The following is a 10,392-nucleotide window of genomic DNA, read 5'->3' on the forward strand; positions in this document are numbered from 1 at the left end:
TGACTGGCAAGTATAGCCTGTTTCACACCAGACAAAAGGCAATTTGCACTTTTTACACAGTGGTGTGCAGAATAATGATCAAGTTTATGATATTCAGTACCTTTCATATGAAGTTCTTTGCAAAAACAAAAAAAAATCCCAAACCATTTGAAGTTCTTTCCAATCAGTAACTCTTAAAATATGTAGGACATTTTACCTTCCAAGGAGTAAAAAGCTGTTTTGACTCCTTCAGACAAAGCTGCAAAAAGTGATGATGTCTCTGCTTTAATGATAAGTTGTGAGGCCACATTGTGACTCACCCACTCCCTGGATGAGTTTTAAAATAATAAATATTTTATTATTTATTAATTACTATTTATTAATTCCTCCATACTATCAGTTACTTCATGACCTCATTTTCCAGCATTACAGACTCTTCACTCAACACAACACTGTTTAAGGGTTTACTAAAACACAATTATTAGTACTTACATAGCCTGGATGTTCAGCACTGCCATGAGCTACTCTAATTTGTGTTTTGACCCTTCAGCTCTTCAGAGATGAAAATCAAAACCTTCTAAATCACCTGCATAAATTACTGTCTTTATAATAAAAATGTGACTAATATAATTCTAGTCAATTCTGAATATTCTGAATAATTGCTCAAGGCACTGCTTCTAGATAAAAATAAACGTTAAAACATACTTGAGCATAGGGATATCTTTGTGGTGCATCATGCTGGTTCCACAATATCATGAAGTAAAACTAAATTGTATTTTAAAAGACTCTTTTCTTATTTCTCGTGTATATAAAAGTCTCATCAGTCATGCATGCACAATCCCTGTAATTGCAGAAGTGGCATTGTAACAGTGCTGTTTTGACAGCAGTTTCTAGGCAGTTTTTCATTCTTAGGGAGATTTTTTTTGGGGGGGGGTACAAACTTAATATCACATTTTACACTGCTTCCAGCAACATTCAAAATACTCAGGAACAAGCAAAGTGCAGAGCTCCCTCAGCACTGCTGCTGCACTCACCAAAGTGGAGATGCCAAGGTGGGAATGGGCTAAGAAAAACCAACTCTGTGGCCCAGCAGGCTCCAACCTGCTCAGACCTCTGAGCAAAGCCACTGCAATGCTGATCAAGACAAGAAAAAATCAGCCTCTCCTTTCACCCCTTAGAAATAAGGAGGTAACAAGGCCCTGAACAAGGCTTTTGCACCCATTCAAGCATCCTCACAACCCCAGGGACAGCATAAAAGGGTATCAGGATCTGGGCATGGTGCCTCTTGGACACAGTGATCCATCTAGCCAAGCCACCCATCTGAATTGGTATTACCAACAGGCAGCCCATCAGGGACACAAAATGGGAATTATCTCACAGTGACAGGTATTTTACAGCTACATGTCCAATCTCTCTTTTGGATTTCTGTAATATCAAAATAAATAATTTCTGTGCAGGATCATATAAACACTCTCCACTCTGTCTTCCTGAGAAGCTGGCAAGCTACATTTGACTCTCCATTACCTGGATAAACAGATTGCTAATATAACCAATGGATGTGATAATATTCCTAAAGCAACATTTAACAAAAGGGCAAAATTATTTGACCCAAACAATTCCCAATATGTTGCTGCTGATAGAAATATTTTCTGCCTCTTGCTTTAGCATAAATGAAAAAAACAACCACAACAAAAACCCTTAAAAATACATTAAAAAATAAAAAATCTGCATATCTCCAGAAATTACTTTCTCACTAGCATCAGAAATTTTGACCTCAGCATATGTTTGAGAAGTTCTGCTTCTCATTTTAGAAACTGCTCAGATCTAGGAACTCCTGTTTTAGCTGGTTTGATGTGCCAGATCAGTCCCCAGCTCATGCAGCATTAAGAGGGAGATTTGCAGAAGTATTTAAGTGCCTAAAAATGAAGACAAGCACCTCATGGGATTTTAAATTAATGCGAGAGAGGCTATTTTTGTCAACTTGTTTAAGAATTGATTTGGGCTTTGTACATTCTGTCTCATTCCAGCCCCTTCCCTTGGCTGTGTGCTCATGTCCAGCACAGTCTGTGTGTCCAGCTGGTCCTCTGACCACATGGCTTGGGGACAAAGTGGGAAATCATGAGTGTGGCCCATATCCAGCAGAGTCATCCAGTTTTACCATCTCTACAGGAGCTGAGCAGAGAGGCCACTACCCCTGAAAAACAGAAACCCTTGGAGATGTACATTGTACACTCAAATCAGCTACAGCAGGTACTTCACTCACAGGGTCACAGAATGGTTTTGGCTGGAAAGGACTTTAAAGACCACCTCATTCCAACCCTCCTGCCGCAGGCAGGACACCTTCAGGTTGCTCAGAAGATCAGTTTGCTCCTTAATGTGTTTTGTGGTTTGATGACACATTAATCTCTTGACCAAATACTGGGACTCCTTTCACTTCACTCAGACATGCAGATAGCTTTTAGCCAGTCAAGATGGAGCAGAACTTTGGCTTTATTTTTCATCATCTTTGTCCTACTGCTTCACACTCCTACCAGCCAGCACAGACTTCCTCTCCTGCACTGTGCCTTACAGAAGGTGACTCCAGTGGGGCACAAGACCTGAAAATCTCACAGCAGCTTCATGTGGGCCACAAGAGCTGAAAATCCCACTGCAGCTTCATCTGTGAGTCAGCTCTAAGAAAAGCCTATCCAAGTCTTCAGCAGAAATTATGTTCTTGTGTGGTAAACATAACAATAACCACTATTTACTCATGGTCCCTTTATCAGTTTGTGTAGCAACAAACCATAAATCCTCCACTATCTTTCCACTCCAGCACATCAACAGGCATTGTCAGTCAGAATCAGCTAAAAAGAATGAAATTTCACATGCATTAATCTCATTTATTTCACAACTGATTTGATCCCTTCCCTCCGTGCCCAGTAGTCTGCATCTGCAACTCAGAACCTTTCTGCCCTTTCTAATTGCTGGCAATGAGTCTGTGCCCAAGTCCAGGGTCTGTGCCAAACAGCTCCTAGTTTGCATTGCAGTCAGCTGGTCAAGGGATCTTTTCTCTTCCTCGCAATGTGTGCCAGTCTAGAGACAGAAGATGGGCAGAAGGAGCTCTGCATCCCAATCAGGGGCTGGCACAGTGCTGGGGTGCAGAGAATCCTGAGAATCCTGAGCATGGAAAGCAGGACATGCTCAGTGTGATTAACCTTCCCTTTCCTTATCCCACCGTCTCCACAGAGGCAGATTTGTACATTCTTAATTTTAATTAATAAAATCAATATGCATGCACTCACACATGCACCACTGCAAATCAGCTTTCAAGAAAAAAAATAAAGGAGAAAGAAAAATCTGTGACACTCTTTCCCACAAATGGACTCTTGGAAAAGTATTTTCACTGGTTGATGTTTCTCTGCACTTATGAGACCCCCCAAGATGTTTGGCTGAAATGTTCAACATGGACAGTTCAATTCCAGATTTATGTTTAGTAAATGTTCTAATGTTTTAAAAGCTAAAACCAAGGGATCTCAGGATTACATTACAGGACAGTATTTAAGTGAAAACACAGTTTTTCTTATCTTCTTCTTTGGGGGGGGTTTGTTTTGTTTGTTTTTCTATTGCTATGAGTATTCTGCAGGAAGGGTTTTTGTCCTTAGCTTAATAATATTTAATAAACCATAATGTCACTAATTTGCCTAGGCTTTTAATGAGGCTGGTCTGAAAAGCTCTATTCCTTTATTCCTGCATTTTCTTAATGAAATGAACTTTGTTCTCATCCCTTTGTCTTTGCTGGGGTCTGCTGCTCTGCTATTCTTGAGCTTTTCAGCCTCTTTGATAAGCTGCAATAGAGACACTGCCAGATGAAGTGTGTGCTGCATTATCACCTCCAATTAAGCAGCTGGGCTAAATGACCTCACCAGGGAACAGGAGTCTCTTCAGATCACTCAACCCCGTGTTGCTACTCCCTTCTGCTTTAAATTTTATTTTCTTGGGCTGTATCAGGCAGTTATAGGGACTTCATATGAGACAGAAATACTGTCATTGGTTGTCCCAGCCATGCTGAGGAAATCCATGCTATGTCACAACTGCTTCTCCAGGGAATCCAGGCAACCAGGATATCCCAGACACTCGGAAGACCCTGCCCCAGACAGACACCATATCATGATGCTTTCCCTGGGGAGATGAGTAGCAGTTAAAGTGTATTATCAGTGACAAATAACATACCATGATTGAATGTCTAAATCCTATGCTGACCCTAAATCATTCATCCAGCTGGGTAACCAGAGGTGAGGTGCTGTGGGACCCATGTTCAGCTCTGGGGCAGACTCCTGCCTTTTGCTGAGAGGAAGGAGCCTTTTATAGCAACCTAAGGTCAAGAACCTTAACCTGCAGCAAGAGCTGGAGTCATAGCTAATATCTGAATTGCTTTAACTCTCAGGGCTGTGCTCCCACCTGGGGGACCCCCTGAACGCACCCTGAGCTTTGCTCTCCTGTCAGCACTGCCATCTGATCCCACATCTGATTCTTTTCCCACAGCCTGCAGCTTCCCTTCTTTAATATTAACAGGGAGTTTAAATGTTCTAGGAATCTTTTTTTTTTTTTTTTGTAAAATTTATAAAATGCTGGTTGAAGTACCATTCATGTTGAAAAGCTGCCTCTCTCTTTCAATGTTTCGTGGACTAAACACAACAATATAACAAATACTGGCCATTAATAATTGAGAAGAAGTCCTCCCCTGTGTTCTCTTTCATCAGGATGATGTGTTATTAGTTTATAGATATATATTTTTAAGATGAAGACTTTTTTGGCAGCAATTTGTCTTTCACAATAATGAACTTTGCTGTATGTAAAGCCTCAGAAAAATAGTGGTTTTGAGAGAGGTTTGACAGTGAATGAATCTGATTTAGAGAGGCATTTCCTTTGCAGTGAAATAGAAAAACAGTGCCATCTTTTGGTCTGAGCAGCTCTGCCAGCATCATGGCTGGGGGTCAAGAGCCCAGAACCACTGGCCACATCAACAGCTGCATTTAGCTCTGGTTATTGCTGTCTGAAAGTCTTATTTTTTCTTAAAACCACAACAAATTCTGAATTTAGTACATATGCAAAGGAAAAATGTTTATCCTGGAGGTCAGGGCTCTGCTATTTGTTGTCCCTGCCATGCCCAGCTGCATCCATACTTACACTTACAGTTTTGCCCTGGGGTCTCATTTAACTGAGATTCCAGCTGTAAACTGAAAGTGCAGATGCCATCAGCACTGCTGCCCCTCCTTCTTCCATGTAAGAAAACAGCTTTGGGGGATTTAAAACTGCTGATTTCCAGCCCTGGTATGACAAATTGCCAGGATTAATTCTAGTGCAGAGCTCTGAAAATCAGGGGAGAGAATTTGAGCCTCAGCTAGTTCTACATTCAATTGTAGACTGATTAACGATAGTATTAGCTCAATAATCAACTGCATATAAGGGTTACACAACAGGCCACGCCAGCATATTTTGCATTCCTCTCATAAGGATGAATATAGCTTTTAATCAGCATTTTTGTCTATACATCACCTTTTCTTTCTGGTCTCACAAATGAGAATTCTCTTATGCTTTTCCTTTTATTCTACAAAGCTGACTTACTGGAACAATTTGGTACATTTTTCATTGTCCTGAGAAAAGGACCCACCTTGCAGCTCTTTCTCCAGAAAGAAATTAACTTTCCTGTATACCACTGCATCTCAAAATGTAATTTTTCTTTCCTAGAGCCATAGAGAAAACAATATTCTAGTTTTGTTCCAAATATCTGAAGTTATTTGACACAGAAAATATTGTCCGTGAGCCAGGACCCAGACATGTCCTGCAATTAAGATTTCAAGTTATTGACTTTCCATTGACATCAGAAAGTCTATGAAATGCTGCTGTGGGCAATATGTATTTGCCATTGCACCTGTAGATGTGTGCCAGTGTGCAGAACACACGGGCAGAGAGTCCAAATGAGTGATAAAAGCCCACAGAGCTGCACAAACCCCCTCGGGCTGCCAGAGCAGGACAAGGCTGCATCCTGATAAGTCAGCAAAGGCTGATGGTAGGGATGGGGAAAACCTTTGTTCACAGGCAAATGACATCTATTAAAAGGCTGCAAGATGTCAAACAAATACATATGTATTGAATTATAGAGATATACATTTAGATGGAGTTTGAAGACAAAACAAGGACACGAGTCAACACGTATTCAATAATCATTTCAACTGCTGAGCTCGATAAAGACACATTCCATGGGGAAAACAAATATGTTCCATTACAATTTCACTACACACTTCCCTTTTAATGCAGGCTTTATTATGCTCTTTCTTCAGGCATCAGGGTTAGTTTGGATTTTTGGTTGAGTGTTTTCTTTTTCCTTTTACACAGATAATCCCATACAGGGAGTTTCCTCTGACCTTGGAGACATTACGAGCAATTTAGCAATTGTCTTGGATTTTATTTAGGCTTTAAAAGCAGGAGTGTTTGCACAGACTTCACTGGCATTCAGAGCCAGCTTCCAAAATGTTTTTCCTATAGAGACTCTAGGAACAGTGTGATTTTTTTGTGGTTTTACTACTGCAACACTAAACTTTCTCACAAGTGACACCAGACTTTTCTGTCTGTAATGACTGTCATCTGCCAGCTCTACTCAATGCCCGATTATCTTGCTTAACTTTCACTTCCCAGCAATTTGCAAAAGCAATGTTAAAATTCCTCCCTAGGCATTTGCTTCCCAAAGACAAAAATTTGATGCTTTAAAACCACCAGTGGCTTTAAAAGAACAGCAATCAGAGTAACTAAAATGCAGAAGGAAGGAGAGGAACCCTAGGCTGCAACAATAATTTAGCCATTCCAGGTACAGCAGTTTTATTTGTTCTTTGAAGATATTTACATTTCATTACATTTAAAATTTACATTTATTTAAATATCTTTCAGAAGAAGCAGCATTTAAAAACCAGCTACACTGGATGAAATGCAAGACCTGTAATAAAATCATGAAGAACACCCCTGTAAGCTTGACAACAGCTTTGTGCCACAGGATCTTTGTGCTTGACTCACCATACATATGAATTTCAGGAACATGAGCAAAAAAGATGTTTCTTCCAGGAGATGAAAAATTTCCCAGATAGAGATTAAACAGTATTCTGTTGCGTAGCAAACATTATCAGCCTAAGTGGAAAAGGAGTTTCCTGTGGATCCTGGCCATAAGGGAACCAAATTCCCCTCTGCTCACAATAGATAATGCAATGTACAAGGACTGCATCCTCTATCCAGGGCTTCTTCCTCATGGAGTTTAGGAACCTCAGTTCCTCAATTCCTATTGGACTGGAAGTGTCCCTGCCCATGGCAGGTGACTGGAACTTGGTGATCTGTAAAGCCCCTTCCAACACAAACCATTCCATATATTCCTGCCAGCTGGGCAGAGTGCTCAGATATGGCACTTGGGTGGAAATTGGTCCCAGCTCCCATGTCCATTCCCCAGCAGCTGGCAAGTCCAAGTGTTCAGCATTTTCTTTTCACCTTTCAAGGAGGCCACACATTTTTGCACAGCACTTCATATTCATGCTTATAGCCCTGACACAGTGATGGAGCTCTGCAATTCAGGCCCTGGTGTTCTTCGATCCCTTGCAATACACAAAACAGCAGTGTCAGGCTTAATGCTACTTCCAAGCGCTCGAGCTGCCTGTCACTGAGTTATTGATCTGGAGAATTCAAGCTGGCCACAAATAATTTGCACAGTGAAAAGCCTGGCTGGCTATTGACACTCCTCACACACAGTCCCAGAAGCCAGCAGTGACAGAGCAGGAACCCCTGCCCAGCACACGGCTGCTCACAGGGAAGACAGAATTAACCCAAAACCAAAGTCAGTGGCAGCTCCACCAGCAGATCTGGGTTAACAGGCACCATGGGGTGTCCCCTGCAGTCACTGGGCTTGTTTCACAGGACTAGATGAAACATGTAATGACAACTCCAAGTCATTTGTGTTTGCATTACTTGTGTAAACACCTGGTGCCAAACCACTGGCACACAAACTGCAGCACTGAACTTGATCTGCCAGTTCAGCCATCTGTGAAATAATAATTCAGATTAAAAAAAAAAAAAAATAAACCCAGCACATTTCTAGTCCTCCCCACCTTTGCTGGTCAGCAATGGGTTCTCCAGCAGTGTCACTGCCCCTTGTGGATTGGCATGGTGCCACAGAGCATTCCCTGCCCATGGAATAATAAATCCTGCAAATAAAACATACCCCACAGCTTCAGGGCTCTGCTGCACGTTTAATGCCTCATGAGGGTCCAGCTCACACCTTCCAGGGTGACATTCATGCATTCAAACAACCCAAGGCACCAAGAGCAGGTGCCAGTGCTGCCATCCCTCTTCCCAGAGCTCTCATCAGCACAGGACAATTCCCTCTGGCCACAGGTGACATTTCTGCATGGCAGGAAAGGGTACAGGTAACAGAAGAATCAGCTGCTGGAATCTTTTGGTTTATATTTTCCCTAGGCTGAAGGAGAAGAGCCATGACCAAATTGAGTATTTTTAATTGGTAATTTCCAACTGACCATGTTTCTGCACCTCTGAAAACCCCACCGAATGCCTGGTTTTTAAACTGTATCATTTCCTGACAATTAAATTAATTTTAGTATCTGTTTTAGTCTGGAAGGTCTCTACAGCATAGCAAAGGTTTTACAGCAAAGTCAGGAGATGAAGCACCATCCTCCTCATCCCACTGAGAGCATATCTGCAATGGAACAGTCTCCTCCAGAGAGGAATCCAGCCACTAACACAGCCTAACTTCTGCTGCTGCTTTCATTTCTAAAACCTTCCTTTGCTGATGAAACAAGGTACTTGAACACCAGCAGATTTTCCCTCACCCATTAGTGGCAGGGTTGTTCAATTAAGCCAGAGCAGAGGCGTGTCCCTGGTAATGGACACCACAAAGGGAGCCCAGGGAAGGTTGCAGGTTCACATCACACACCACTTTTGCATGTCCCTGGTTATTTATTTGTTTTTCTTGATGTGAAACATCTGATTGAAAAAAAACATACAGCCTTGTTTAGAAGTCACACCTCCAATTACATTTAATTACTACCTCTGTAAAATGGGCAGTGACTTCTACTAAATTTAATTACTTCCCTCTGCAGACAGTGAAGGCAAATGGCCAAGCCCAGGCACAAAGCTGCAGAGGCAAGAAGAGTTCCCAGCATCCCACCATGACACATCTGGGAAACCAATAACAAACCCACCTGAACAGCACCCATGAGGAGCTGAGGGTGCTGCTGCTCCCCAGAACCTCTGAAACATTTTTTGCCTGTGGGAGCAGCCTGGGAAACCCACACTGGATGGCTTTCCTGCACACTGCACCTGCACAGCACCTCCCATGTAAAGCTCATAACATTCATGTTATTCTTCCCCTTGCCATGGGCAGGGACACCTTCCACATTCCCAGGTTGTTCCCTTGTCCATCCTGGCTGTGGACACTTCCAGGGATGGGGCAGTCACAGCTTCTCTGAGCACCCTGTGCCAGGGCCTCACCACCCCCACAGGGAAGGATTTCTTCCTCATACCAGGCTCTTCATCACTCCTTTGGTCCTCCAAGCAGAAGCCTACCATGAGACCTTGCCCTCCACCAGCTTCACTACTAACACTGAAAAGAAAATGAGAGAAAGGAGAGGAGCCATCACATTGCAGCTAAGCATTAGTGGTGTATTTACCCCAACATACACTACACTGAAATGAAGAGAGGGTGTGCTCACAACCCTGGGCAAGCAGGTCATGAAAGCCTCCATCAACCCCTGATAACCCTGTAGTGGTTTAGATTTGCTAATTTGAGTTTCCCAGCCACCACACTAAATAATGTGGTGGGTTTATCACTGGCTAAAATTACTAGGGCACTTATTTTTCACTGTGAGATACGGATTAGGAGAAGGGTAAAATAGGTTTGAAACTTAAAAGGAATAAAAAATTCTATTAACAGGATCTCAAGAATAAGAAACTAGAATAAAACTTCTAGAAACTTTTCTTCCTTTTAACTTTTTTTTTTCTTAACTGATAGAGACAAAACCTGGGATGTTAAAACAGTACTAACTATACAATAGCTTTTTATCAGTTCTTGTAAGGAGAGGAGTTTTCTTTTGTCATGCTATGGAGATTTTATTTCAAAAAACAGTTTTCTTGTGGCTTTTCACTTTTACAAATAGCAGCTGCCTGGGTAAAAATTTTGCCACAATGGCATTTCTTCTTATTTTCACAGCTTTTTTAGAGGTGTGTCTATGGGCTATGAACTCATGGAGTATTATTTTAAGGATGAGTTATTTAAAGGCAAAGGTTTTTTCTATTTGTTTCTGTGATCATCTCTGGGAACAGAGATTTTCTTCTTCTCTCCCTGGGGGCAAAGGGTTTTCATTACTCTCATTTCTGTCTCTC

The 10,392-nt window shown here is 41.8% G+C and overlaps 1 long non-coding RNA gene across 1 annotated transcript; it reads right to left on the bottom strand.

Annotated features, from left to right (window-relative positions):
* Positions 1 to 6,809: 6,809 nt before the first annotated feature.
* LOC147650375 (uncharacterized) lies at positions 6,810 to 8,946 on the bottom strand. The gene is made up of 3 exons (XR_015276677.1): positions 8,841 to 8,946; positions 8,216 to 8,397; positions 6,810 to 8,035 (listed from the first exon to the last, which is right to left on the bottom strand). It is a non-coding gene; the product is annotated as an uncharacterized LOC147650375 (long non-coding RNA).
* Positions 8,947 to 10,392: the final 1,446 nt, after the last annotated feature.

This window comes from Cyanistes caeruleus, chromosome 15 (assembly GCF_971803275.1).
Source record: "Cyanistes caeruleus chromosome 15, bCyaCae1.hap1.1, whole genome shotgun sequence".
Taxonomy (NCBI): domain Eukaryota; kingdom Metazoa; phylum Chordata; class Aves; order Passeriformes; family Paridae; genus Cyanistes; species Cyanistes caeruleus.